A 14,200-nucleotide genomic window follows, 5' to 3' on the forward strand; every position below is an offset into this window, starting at 1 on the left:
AGTTATTTTTCATTTAATACAGGTTATTTTTATTTTTTTAATAATTTTCCAACAGGTTTTTTTTTTTTTTTTAATTTTTTGAGACGGCATAATAACCCGTCGCAAAAACATTTTTGGAGGCTTTTGCGACGGCAGACATCCTGTCGCAAAAGCTACGAAATTTAATTTAAAATAAAACCTTTAGCGACGGCTCAGCCTACCGTCGGCAATAGTATAAGCTACCACACTTTTAGCGACGGCCTTCTTGCCGTCTCAAAAACCTTTTTTAGCGACGGAAATACTAAGCCGTCGCAAAAAGTCAGATTTTCTTGCGTTATTGGCGACAGAACATTACCGTCGCAAAAAAGACAGCCTCCCGTCGCAAAAAATAATGGCGACGGCACCTACCGTCGCTAAATCCCTTTTGCAACCCCCTCTGTCGCGACCCCCCTTTGCCGTCGCTAAAAGCCAACTTACCGTCGCAAAAGGTATTGGCGACGGCGAACGGACCATTTGCGACAGCGTTTTGCCGTCGCAAAAAACACGTTTTCCTGTAGTGGTGTTGTTTTATGTGTGTGTATGTATATATATATGTATAACTTGTATATCTTGTTGTATGCGTACACGTGTGCTTGTATATATGGTGAATTTTTTTAATTCAAATTTTGACTCTTCCAATAATAAAATTTTGACTTTGTCCCTAATTTTAGTGACTATGTAAGAAGGGACCAAGTCAAAATTATTATATGTATATATTTATAATAATTTATTATGTCATTTGTTATCAGTATTTTAATTGAACGAATTTAACGGATCTTATTACTTATGTCTGTTGTTAATACCGTATTTAATCTGTTAAATCCATTCAATTAAAATACTGATAACAAATGACATAATAAATTACTATAAATATATAAATATAATAATTTTGATTTTGTCCCTTCTTATATAATTATCAAAATTAGGGACGAAAACAAAGTTTTATCATCAGAATAATCAAAATTTGAATAATTTTTTTTTACCATATATGCAAGCACACATGTACATATACAATAAGATATGTAAGTTATATCTATATATATATATATAATAAATAAATATTAGGGTTAATTACAACAACAACAAAAAAAAAAACCTCCAAGGTTTCACACATTTTCTACTTTAAACCCTAAAACGATTCTCCAAATTGAAACACTGGTAGAACTCCATGGTTTAATTTGTTGAAATTGAAACATTGGGGTTTAAAGTGAAAAACACTTGAAACTTTAGAATTTTTTTTTTGTAATTAACCCAAAATATTTTGTACTTAACAAGTGATTTTATTCCTAAATTTTTACTTCTAAAACTTAGTTTATTATGAATGACAAGTAAGATGTCACCACAGATGGCAAACAAATTAAGTACAAAAAAATCTTATCACATTGGCATTACTCAATTTTTGTACCAAAAATTGATACATCATATGATAAATAAATTCGATGTAAAATTTTGATTTTGCTTATTTCTTTACTTGTGTTATTCCCTTTTATTTAAAAATAAATAAATAAACTTCTCATAATGAACTGAGATTGTTTTGTTAGTCACTGTACAAAATTGTCAATCAATAACGAGAAAATTTATGCAGAATTGAATATTGTAGGGTTGGTTAAGACCTTGAAGAAATATGGCAAGAGAACTAATGAATTGTTGCTTTCGCCCTACATTCAAAAAGTGTTGCAACAATGTGAGAGTGGCATAGACTCGATGTTCCCTGTTGCTGAAGAAGGAATACTACGAGAAAGAGAAAAAAACTGAAGTTTCCAGTGAAAGGATTTTTAGGAATACAGTTGTAGCACTACTAACTGTGAGGGAGATTTCATAATCTGGCTTTGGGCCGTGGTAATGACCGGGCTAAAAAGAGGTCCAAGCGTGTTTGGGCCGAACTAACGTTGGCTGAACTAGAGTGGGTTGCTTGGTTGAGGTCCAGGGCCCATTCGGCCGAGATGATCGTCTGTCAACCCAGGCTTATTGTTCGCGCATGTAGCTCGGCAGAAAGGTCTCTCACGGACCAGCCTAACCTATCTGGAGCTCGGCCGTACTGGAATTCTACCAAGCTCGGTTGTGATGGAGCTCGGCGAGTGGCACTGTTGGACTCGTTAAATAGCTGGGTCGAAGGAGGCCGGGGTGATGCCGCCGGGCTGCCGAGTTCCCGCTACTGTTGTCTGGCGGTTTGGTTAGGTGGTGTTCGCTGGATTTGTGCTGACAGATGGGAGAGCAGCTTCAAGTGTAAAGAGACTAATGGGTGTAGAATTGAGCGCAGAAAGTATATAAGCATGACTGCGCCCCCCATGCCAGAGACAGAACATCATTTGGTGAGAACACCCTAAACATAAAACTCTTTCCTCTCTCTCTAGATCCCTAAGTGTGTGCTAACTTGACCGTCAGAGGGGTTTTCCGGCCACTCACCGCCGTTGTGTTCGCAGGTCGATCGGACAGGCAAGGAGCTTGGTGGAAAGGAGTACAGGCTCTGTGGAATATTTGCTCCCCGTACAATTGGCGCCGTCTATGGGAAGAGTTCAACAGACAAAACCTTGTCTTCCAAGCTCATCCGATCGCTTTCAATGGCGAACAACGACAAAATACCATTGTCTGCCATTGACGATGTTACCCCGGAATCAGCCAGACGGAGAGACAGACTCCCCGCCATTCAGAACATGGCAGACCTGGAGACTTCCCCAGGAGGACATTCAAGAGATGCGCGAGATAAGCGCGGTAGAAGTTTTTGTCATTCACGGAGCCCAGACGGACACCGGCGGCGAAGAGAATCGCACGCTAGACGTTTGGAGCACAAGTTAAGGGACCAAGACACTGTCATCCAGAGAATGGCGGCAGAGATAGAAGCTCTCAAACGCCAGGTCAAAGGGAAGGGTGTTGCTGGAGTGGGAGACCACAGTGAGCGCACCCAACCACGCCGTTCAGGCAGCCAGAGCCAGCGACGCACTCCCTCCCTTTCTATCACCAGAAGCTATAGGGGTGGAGACCTAGACACACCTGCAGAGAAGTCTAGCGCGCAAGATAGTACCTACCATCCCTCACGTCCGGCGACTACTTTGAGATATTCTTACTCCGTCTGTTCAGAGGACTTGAGGGATGTCCTGAAGGAGCGAGCTCGCCGACGGGAGGCCAAAAGGGTGTCGGCGCTCCAGCGGCTATCTTACGGGGGTCACGCCAGTGAGGAAGTCATAATGCCGCCACCCCGCCTGGCCGTGGCTGTCCCTCTAGACACAGATTTGGCGAGGCTAAACGCCACCCCTTTCTCCCTTGAGATAGAAACCACACCGCTCCTCGCGGGCTTTCACCAGTCCAAGTTTACGCTCTACGACGGAAAGACCGATCCATACATGCATGTAAGCCACTTCCGGCAGGTCATGGCTGGACATAGGCACAATGACGCTCTTATGTGCCTTATTTTCCCGTCGAGTTTGGGCGAGCTAGGCTTGAAATGGTTTGAGAGGTTGCCGGAGGGAAGCATCGAAAGATGGCAGCAGTTGGCGGAAGCCTTTGTGACTCGTTTCAAGACCAACACCAAAACGCCAAATGAGGTGGACCACCTTCTCAGTTGCAAAATGGAGTCGAGCGACATACTCAAGGCATACAACTCCAGATACTGGGAAACCTTCAATGAGCTTTTAGATTGCCCGATCAACCTGGCAATCACCCACTATAAGCGCAGTCTCCTAGTCGGACATAGGCTGCGGGACTCGCTTACCATGAACTAGCCGACATCCATGGGCCAACTAATGCAGCGCATCAATGAACACATCCGAGTCGAAGATGATGCAGCCGCAGCTACCGTGACAACAAATCCGGTAGTAGAGAATAAGAGAGTAGTGCGAAAGGTTCACGCAGTCGGACAAGATGATGGCCATGTAAACCGCCATGGAAGAGATATAGGGAGTTCGGTTTTTGGAAGACGTCTATAAGAAGGCCAAGGAAAAGGGGCATAAAACTCGCGGAATGCAAATGGCCGATCCATTTCCAAAACATCAAACTCTGCCAATCTAAAGTTTTGTTCTTAGTTCTGTTTTTGTAACCCTTTTTGCCAATGGTGCAATGAAACAAGTAGACCATTTTCTTGAAAGTTATTGTATTTTTGCCTCACCAAGCGGATTTAGTGCAGTCCAAGGGGCAACTAATAATCATTTAAGCTGTGAAGAATATTTCCATGGCATATTCACCCTTACCAAACCAATTTTACTCAAAGCAATAGTTTTAACTAGGGGTGGGCGCGGGTCGGTTGCGACCACGGAATCCCAATTCACCATCCGTCCGTCAGATTGGCGGATTGGAGAAAATCAATCCGCATCTGTCCGCCAATTTGGCTGATGTGGATTGAGCGGATTGGCAGATTGACGGATATGTAAGGTCTTGGTGTCCCACATCGGGAATGGAGGAGGAGTTTCTAAACTATAAAAGTAAAAACCTAGACCCTTACATAGCATTGAAACCTTTTCCAGGGTGGTGAAATCCCTAGCAGAACTCCCCAGTTAAGCGTGCTTAGGCTAGAGTAGTTATGGGATGAGTGACCCATTGGGAAAAAAAATCCATGCGGGCATGGCCCAAAGTGGACAATATCGATGACATGTGAAGGGTTGGGGCGTTACAAATAGTATCAGAGCCGACTCTCTGGAATACCGAATGTGGGCCCCTAGCGTCTCTTGGTGCATGTGGGCAGGCTTGCGAGCTGGCAGGCTACTGCATGAGAACGTGTAGCCCTAAGGGGAGTGGATTGTAAGGTTCCAGTGTCCCACATCGGGAATGGAGAAGGAGTTCCTGAGCTATAAAAGTAAAAACCTGGACCCTTATATAGCATTGAGACCTTTTCTAGGGTAGTGAAATCTCTAACATAAATCTCCAATTAAGCATGCTTAGGCTAGAGTAGTTCTGGGATGGGTGACCCACTGGGAAAAAAAATTCATGCAGGCATAGCCCAAAGCGGATAATATCGATTACATGTGAAGGGTTAGAGCGTTACAGGATAGATGCGAATCGGTTTGGCGGTTTAAAATTTTATAAATTTTCAATATAATTCAACTTGTGCACTTCCTAAAAAAAAAGGGTAAATTATAGTTTTACCCCCTAAACTATACGCGTTTTTTCTATTTGGTCCTTTAACAATTGTTTGTGTGTCTTTTAAGTCCAATTTGTATCTGTCGTTCAAATAATTAACGAAATAGCGTTACACGTGCATTCCACGTGATACGAAAGGCTGATACGAAGGTCAAAATGGACATTTCATCCTCAACCGCATGTGCCATACACATGAGGCAAATTGGGGGAACAAAAATGGCAGGTTTATGGTTTTCAGATCATCGATTGACTCTTCAGAACTTTGATTGAGTCTTCAGAACTTCGATTGAGGTTAGGGTTTGTGGTTTTCTTGAAAAATCAAAGGGTTTTACAATATTATTGGTGTTGATTGAAGCCGGATAGCCATGACGAAGTATGTACGACGTCAAGATAGTTATATACCAAAATGTAAGTATATCTTTTTTAGTTTTTGGTTAAGATTTTTGCATGGTTATGATTTTTTGAGCATTTTCAGTTAGTTTTGTATATTTTTCGTTTTGGTTAAATTTTTATTCGGTCAATTTTATATATTTTTGGTTTGGTTAGTTTTTTATTCGGTCAGTTTTGTATATTTTTCGTTGAATCTTTCTTGTTTACTGTGTTGTTTTGAAGAAGTGAATTTTGAAGTGTATGTATTGCTTCAAAAAGTGAAGTCTTGTTATACGTGTTTGTCTGATTGTCCCCTGTCTGTTAGTCTGTGTTTTTTTTTCGAGTGTGTTTTCATACTTTGTTTGTGAATGATATTGTGGTCCAATGCATTTGCATATGTTCCTCAATTTTTTGTTTTTTAATGTTATAGTAGTCATATGTTCCTCAATTTTTTGTTTTTTAATGTTATAGTGGTCCAATGTCTATGCAGACATTAACGCTGATCACTTTACAATTAAAGTGAATCATAGTGGTCAATTTAGGACAGAAAATAGAAAGAGGTCTTATGTTGGGGGCCAAGTAGATTACATTGACTATAATGATAAGGACAGGATGTCATTGCTAGCATTGGTTAAATGTGCCCAAATGGTAGGATATAGTGATTTTGCTGGATTTCATTACAGAGTCAATGAGAATCAGAGCATGCATGGAGGATTTAGATTTATTAGTTCTGATGAGGATGTATATGAAATGATGAAATTTATAGTGGCAGGTATATTGGAACTTTATATTAAGGAACCTGTCCCTGTTCCATAGAGTTTTGATGAATATTTCCAGGATGTCAATGTAAAGGAATGGGACTGGGAATGCAGCATAACAGAAGGGAGTATTTATGAACCCAATGTTGATGGGGATGAGCATAGTTCAAATTCTACTCCGGAGGTAGAATATGAAGTATTTGTTGACAGTGATTACAGTTTGAATGAGGAGCCAATGGCAGGAGTGGACCAACATGCAAGTAAGCCACCAGAAAATAGTCATGTTCAAGATTTTTCAGAACTAGAAAGTGAGGAATGGGATTCCTCAGATGGGTTTTCTAGCCTTGAAGAATCAGAAAATGGGAATGATAGGTTGCCAAGGACCAAGTACAAAGAGTTCAAATCTGTTTCTAGAAAAGAGAACCCTGTTTTTGAGTTAGGAATGATTTTTAAAAACAGGGCTCAGTTTGCTGGAGCTGTCAGGCATCATGTCATCCTCAATGGTAAAGACATTAGGTTTAAAAATAATGAGGGGTGTAGAGTTAGAGCAAATTATAGAGAAGGATGCCCTTGGACTATTTTTGCATATCTGAGAAGTGGACACAAGAAAACACTTCAAGTAAAGACAACCCTAAGCACACTTGTGGATAGGGTTTGGGTAAATAGGTTAGTCAATTCAAGTTGGTTGGCAATGGTGTATTTGGATGAATTTAGAATAAATCCAACATGCTCTGTTTCTGAACTCATGGAAAGGGTAAGGAAAGATTTTAACATTAAGGCTTCCCCTAGCCAACTTTACAGAGCAAGGAGGAAGGCTCTAACAAAGCTAAGAAGAAGTGTTAGTGAACAATTTGCAAAGTTGTGGGACTATTGCAAAGAGATTGATAGGACCAACCCAGGAAGTAGTGTGTACTTGCACCTTAAACCTGATGAGGATAGAAACCCAACTAATGTATTTCAAAGGTTCTATATTTGTTGGTATGCACTGAAGAAGGGGTTTATTGAAGGTTGCAGGCCTATAATTGGTGTTGATGGTTGTCATTTGAAAGGTGCTATTGGTGGTCAATTGCTCATTGCAGTTGGACTGGATGTAAATAACCAAACATATCTTATGGCTTACAATATTTGATGGTTGATCTTGGAATATCCAATGATCCAAAATGGACCATAATCTCTGATAAGCAAAAGATAAGCAAAATGGACCATAATCTCTAATCTACTTATGGCTTATGTGCATAATGGACCATAATCTCTAATCTATTTGTGGCTTATGTTGTTTTTGTTTGTCTGACATGTCTATTTGGATGATTGTAAGGTTTGGAGAGAGCAATTGTTGATTTGCTTCCAGCAGCTGAACATAGGTATTGTATAAGACATTTACACAATAATTTCAAGAAAGATGGTTTTAGAGGTCAAAATTTGAAAGATAGGTTATGGAGGTTAGCTAGAGTAACTTATGTAAGCAGGTTCAATGCTGAAATGCAAGAATTGAAGAGGGAGAACAATTTGGCATATGACTGGTTGGCTGCCAAGGATCCAATCCATTAGACCACATCCCACTTTGGTACCAGTGCAAAATGTGACATCCTGTTAAACAACCTATGTGAGTCTTTTAATGCTTCCATTGTATTTGCTAGGGACAAGCCAATTTTGACTTGTTTAAAGAGAATTAGAATGTATTTGATGGAAAGGTTAGTTAAGAGAAGAGAGTATGCACAAAAATGACAAGATAACATAGGCCTTAAGATACAGAAGGTATTGGAGAAAAATAAGACAAATGCAGCTGCATACATTCCAACATTGGCAGGAGATAAAAAATTTGAAGTAAGAAAAATGTATGGTGATCAGTTTATAATGGATCTTAAGGAGGAGACATATTCCTACAGAAGATGGGAGTTAACAGGAATCCCTTGTGCACATGCAATATCTGTTATTTGGACACAATGGAACAACTTGAGGACTATGTCCATTACTGTTTCAAAAAAGATACAAAATTGAAGGCTTACACATAGATGATGTGCCCAATGAATGGTGTTGAGATGTGGAAGCAATCAGGGAAAGAACCAGTGCTTTCCCTAGAATACCTTAAGCAACCTGGAAAGCCAAGAAATGCAAGAATGAGGGAACCAGATGAGGGACCTAAAGTCAAAAGCCCATAAAGCTAAGGAGATTTAAAAAGAATTTGAGTTGTAGAAAATGTGGATAGAAGGGCCACAACACCAAGACTTGCAAATCAGAGCTTCAACCCTCTGTAAGTAAAGCCCACAACATTTGTTTGTTTTCATTTATTTGGTAATCACTAACTATGATACATCTTGTGCTTTGCAGCAGGATAATACAACAGCAGGTGAAAGTGATGTTGGAACTTTTACAAGTCAAGAGCCGATGCCAAGGAGGCCACTACCTGCTGCTGCTGCAAATTTGCAAGTCAAAGGCCAATGCTAAGGAGGCCACCACCTACTGCTGCAACTTTTGTAAGTCAACCTCCAATGCCTATAAGACCAACACCACCTGTTACTGCAACCTCTATCACTCAAGCCTTAAGACTGACAAGGGCAGCACCAGCCAAGGGAGGCACATCCAAGAAGAGAGGGTCAACATAGTAGTATTTAGAAATATAGGATTATTTTTTGTGTTTGTAATGACAATGAACTTCATGTCAACTATTTAGTAATGTATGCTTGCTTTTTGTATTTGTAATGACAATGAAGTTAAAACTTTTATGAAGGGAAATGATGATGATGTTTATCTTTAAATTGGGGAAGGGAGGGCTGAACTATTATTATGTTTGTGTGTTTGTGTGTGTGTGTGTTTGTTTTTTGCTGGTAAACACAATCAACCATTATAGAAGATTTAGGCACACAATTTTCCATACAAAACCTTTCATTCATTACATATCCAACAACTTACATAACAAACATATTACATAGGAAACCCAGAGTATCTTCTTCAACAACAATACCAAGATGATAAGCCAAGACACAACCAAACAAACCCAGAGTATCTTCTCCTTCTTCATCTTTGATATTTGATCCTCCATCTTAGTAATCCTTCGCAGGAGTCCTGGTATAACTTGCTTTGACTGACCACACATAGGTACATCAAACCATCGAAAAAATCCACATCCTCCCCCATTGAGCCTATATCCTTCGCAGCATAAGAATTGTCTTCCCGGGTTCAAGTTTGTCCAAGATGTCTTCATCACAACAGCCCTGCCACATGTGCACTGCGTTGCATCCATCCGGTACATTGTTCTTCCTCTTTCTACTCTTATTTCTCTTCTTTGTCTTCTTGATGCTCTGTTTTTTTTTTTTTTCCATACACAGCCATGTATATATATCTGGCTATATATCAGCGTATTGACGGGAACATTCCCTCCAATTTTATGTATGTAAAATGTCCCTTTTGCTCTCCACTAACGCTATTCCGTTAATTATTTGAATGGCAGACACAAATTGGACTTGACAGACACAAATTATTAAAGTTTAGAGACTAAAGAAACACAAACAATTGTTAAGGGACCAAATAAAAAAAACGCATATAGTTTAGGGGGTAAAACTGTAATTTACTCAAAAAAAATATTACAGTCAATGACTTAAAAAAGTATTACAATCACTACATCCATCATCCAAAGAAAGAAATTATGAAATTTTAGAATATTACAATCACTGCATACTTCATCCACACATTACAATCACAGCATACCTCATACGCATAAAGTATTACAACATGTGATTCTTAAAATATAAAAACAATTCAAACCACCAAAACCATGAACAGAGCAGTAGTAGAGATTATATGCTTTTGTATTGTTACATCTATATCTGTTTTTGAAAACAAAAACCAACTAACATATATCATATTTTATATTTATTATTTTTAGAGTTAGATTTAAAAACAAAAAAATATAGATAAATAATACATTTATTTTTTTCAATTCAAAAAATATATTCAACTTGAAAACTCTTTTTCAACAGAATATATTTAACAATATATTTAAACTCTTTTTCAATTGAAAATACAAACAGAATATCTAAACAAATTGAAAACACAAAGTCTTATAAATTACTAAGGGTGCTCGTAGTTTAGCGGTTCGGTTGTGGCTAAAGAAACCTTAAATCGGTCATCCGTCCAAAACTAGACGGATTAGAAAAAATCAATTCGCAACCGTCTGCTCATCATCACGCATCCGTCCAAAATGCGGCGCGGTGGATCGATTCGATTCGATCGGTGTGATCGAATCGATATATCCGCTGCTAACCCCTAGTTTTGACAACAACTCCTAGAATTTCCAAACACTGTTGTTTGGACTCTACATATCCATGTAATTTCTTTCTTCTTCTCTTTCTTTTTTTTTTATTTTTTTATTTTTCAATCAAACATTACATTTATATTGGACAATTAAAGTTCATCAATAATTGCAAGAGCCAACAAGTGCAAATTAGAAAAGAAAATAAAAACTATATAGAAAAAAAGTTGCCAAAAATCAGGTCAGGTTGGATATTGAGCCAATTAAAGTTCAACAATAATTGCAAGAGTCACCAAGTACAAATTAGGAAAGAAATAAGAACTATATACAAAACAAAAATCCTAGAGGCCTTAAAAATTTTATCAAAAATTTTACCAAATGTCTCACATGGGTGTGGGATTCACATGGAACCCACATTGTATGGGTCTCACACCCATGTGAGACATTTGGTAAAACTTTTGATAGAATATTTAGGATCTCTAGTATTACTCTATACAAAAAGGATTAACAAAAATCAGGTCAAGTTGGATATTGGGCCAATTAAAGTTCAACAATAATTGCAAGAGCCACCAAGTACAAATTAGGAAACAAAATAAAAACTATATACAAAAAGGGTTGACAAATATCAGGTTGGGTTGGATATTGGGCCAATTAAAATTCAACAATAATTGCAAGAGCCACCAAGTACAAATTAAAAAAGAAAATAAAAATTATATACAAAAAGGGTTAACAAAAATCAGGTCGGGCTTGGCATTGGGCCAATTAAAGTTCAACAATAATTGCAAGAGCCACCGAATACAAATTAAGAAAAAAAATAAGAACTATATATATACAAAAGGTTTGACAAAATTCAGGTCAGTTTGAGCATTAGGCCAATTCTAATCATCACGAGCTTGACCCTAAACAAATTTTTAGATCGCAAGTTCACCACCCATTGAACCTGGTAGATAATATATTTTAAAAGACTATTAAATTATTAATAATTATTTAATTTTAAAACATTAACAAAATTCAATTATAAAATAAATATGAATTTTCAACAAATGTTTTCATGTCTTTTATGATTTTCTTAGGCCTGTTTGGGATAAAGATTGGAGTTAAAATGATCATATAGGACAAAATATGTTATTTTAGCCAAATAGAACAAAATGTCATATTCAACCCATGATCATTTTATTTTTTCTTTTACAAAAGTCATAAAAGGCAAAAAAACATGTCCTAAGCAAAACTTTTTAACCAAGGCCAATAACGAAAAAGTCAACTCATATCCCAAACGGAAAATGATTTGTCCCCCTAATTTTTTTCTCCCGAATCCCCCGAAATCACAGAGAAGAGAAAGAGAGGGGAAAGAGAAGAGAGGGGAAGAGGAGGCAGGTCTCAGCCGTCGCAGCCCTCTGCCCGATCGTCGCAGCCTCCGCCGTCGCCTCCGCAGGTCCACCGTCGCAGCCCCGCCCCTTACAGCCCCTGCCTCTGCCGCCTCCTCCCCCCGCCTTCGCCTCCGCCTCCGCCCCATTTGTTGGACCCCCTCCAATCCCTCCTCTCCCTCCAGTCCCTCCTCCTCCCTCCTCCCTCCTCCCTCCGCCTTCTTCTTCTTCCATCTTCTTCTTCGTTTCTGATTCAACCAAAAAAAAAAAAAAAAAAGGCAAAAACGACGTCATTTTTGCCTTTAGGGGGATTCGGGAGGCCTGTTTTCGAGCGACATAGCATTGCTCATCCCCAACAAACCCAGTTTATTTTGTAATTAAATAATATAAAATTAAAATTCTATAAATTGCTAGACAAAATTTACTAAGTTAAAAAATTTTGTCCCAAACTCAACTCAAAAAATGTGATCAAAATTTCACCGTTATTGGCCTTATGAAATAAAATAACATAAAAAATTAAGTCTTAAAAAAAATATGATTAAGGCTTGGAACGCACCCAAATTCACAGCCATTGACACAGCCGGTTGACGTGGAACAAACCACCCCCCCCCCCCCCCCAACACACACACACACACACACACAAATGTAAGAATAAGGTAAATTGCACTTTGACTTTCTTGTTTTTTGTCTAGTCATTTTGTCACTTGGCTCTCAGAAGTTATTTTTTCTTATTTTGATTTTGATATTTCAATTTTTTTTTTTTTAAATTTACGTAAAAAGTTAACTTATGTTTAAAATTAAATAGAAAATGACGTATTAACACGTGGTAAATATATTTTAGGGACAATTACAAAAAAAAAATAAAAGAAAAATCTCAATGTTTGAGCTTTATAACAAAATAATTTTTTTATTTTTAATTTTGTTAATTTAAACATTAATCTTTTAATTTGTTTTCAGTTTCAATCATTTTTCTATTTTTCTCAAGTAAAATCGATAAAAAAACGACAGTATTTTACATTGAAAGCAAATTAAAAATTTAGAGTTTAAATTGATAAAATTAAAATCTCATAATTTATTTTGTTATAAGGCTTAAACATAAGTTTGGAAACTTTGCTTGGCTAAAAGCCACCACTTTTTTCGATTTTGTTTTATTATATTTTTAGTAACTTTTTTTAAAAATTATGTCAATTTTTTTTTTACTTTTTCAGTGCATTAGACGAATCTAAAAAGAAAAAAAATAAATAATTTAAAAATAAAATTGAAAAGCCAAAATAAGCCATAAAAACTCCACTATTTTTTACTCTTTTTTTTCGGTCTTTTCTGAATTTTTTTTAAAAAAATTAATTTTTTTAAAAAAAATTAATTTTTTGATTCGTCTCGTTGAACTCAATCTATAAACCTAAAACCTTTTGAAATTTTAAGAAAATAAAAATCGCTAAAGATGAAAAGTTTAAAAAAAAAAAATACCAAATAAACAAAGATTATTTTGATTGAACAATTTGAATCAAATTCTTACATGGATAGCTTAAAGATTATTTTTTACAGAAAAAAATTAGGATTGGATTGGGTTAGGCTTCTCTTATGCTAGGATCTCAATATAATAAAATTTGAGGGGTTAGTGGGACCCAACACAGGTTTCGTTTCGATAATTCAAACCGTTTATTTTGTAAGGCCTGTAATGTATAATATCCATGAAAAAATGTAAGGCGATTCGATGATCGTAACATTTTCATTTTATCACATTTTTCTCTAAAAATAGATCGTCTATTTCAAAAGTATATTTGTCGTCCTTTTTTTCGAATACAAATGCAATGAAATAAAAAAGTTATGATTATCAGACCGAGCTAATTTTTTTTATAGACAATATACATTGTGAGTCCTACAAAATTAGCGGTTCGAATCATCGAAACGGGACCCGTAGTGAACCCTATAGGCCCCTCAAATTTGATCATATTGAGATTTCAACCAAAAAAAAAAAAAAATCCAACTATTTAGATTTCACTAATTGATGAGAGAGGATTGAGTCTATTAATGGCCTCTGATTTCCTTCCATTGTTTCAAATCTTACAAGGAAAAGAACATCGGATACATATAAATAGATAAAATTTTATGAAATTTGACGATAAAAGCAAAAAAAAAAATGTTCATTTTATCTATATATATTTTGTATCCGATTATGTTTGAGAGACAAATAAAAAGACTAACCAGATGACACCACCGTGAGCACAACCAATAGGGCTAAACAAGTGAATGAAGGCATTCATGATAGGTAGTAGTAGTAGTAGAAGGGATCGGAATTTCCAAAACAACTCGAACCGTATATGAAATTAATGGGTTAAGGTTAAACATTTTTCAACATGAACACGAACACG

This window comes from Camellia sinensis, chromosome 2 (assembly GCF_055761805.1).
Source record: "Camellia sinensis isolate YWXY chromosome 2, ASM5576180v1, whole genome shotgun sequence".
Lineage (NCBI taxonomy): Eukaryota > Viridiplantae > Streptophyta > Magnoliopsida > Ericales > Theaceae > Camellia > Camellia sinensis.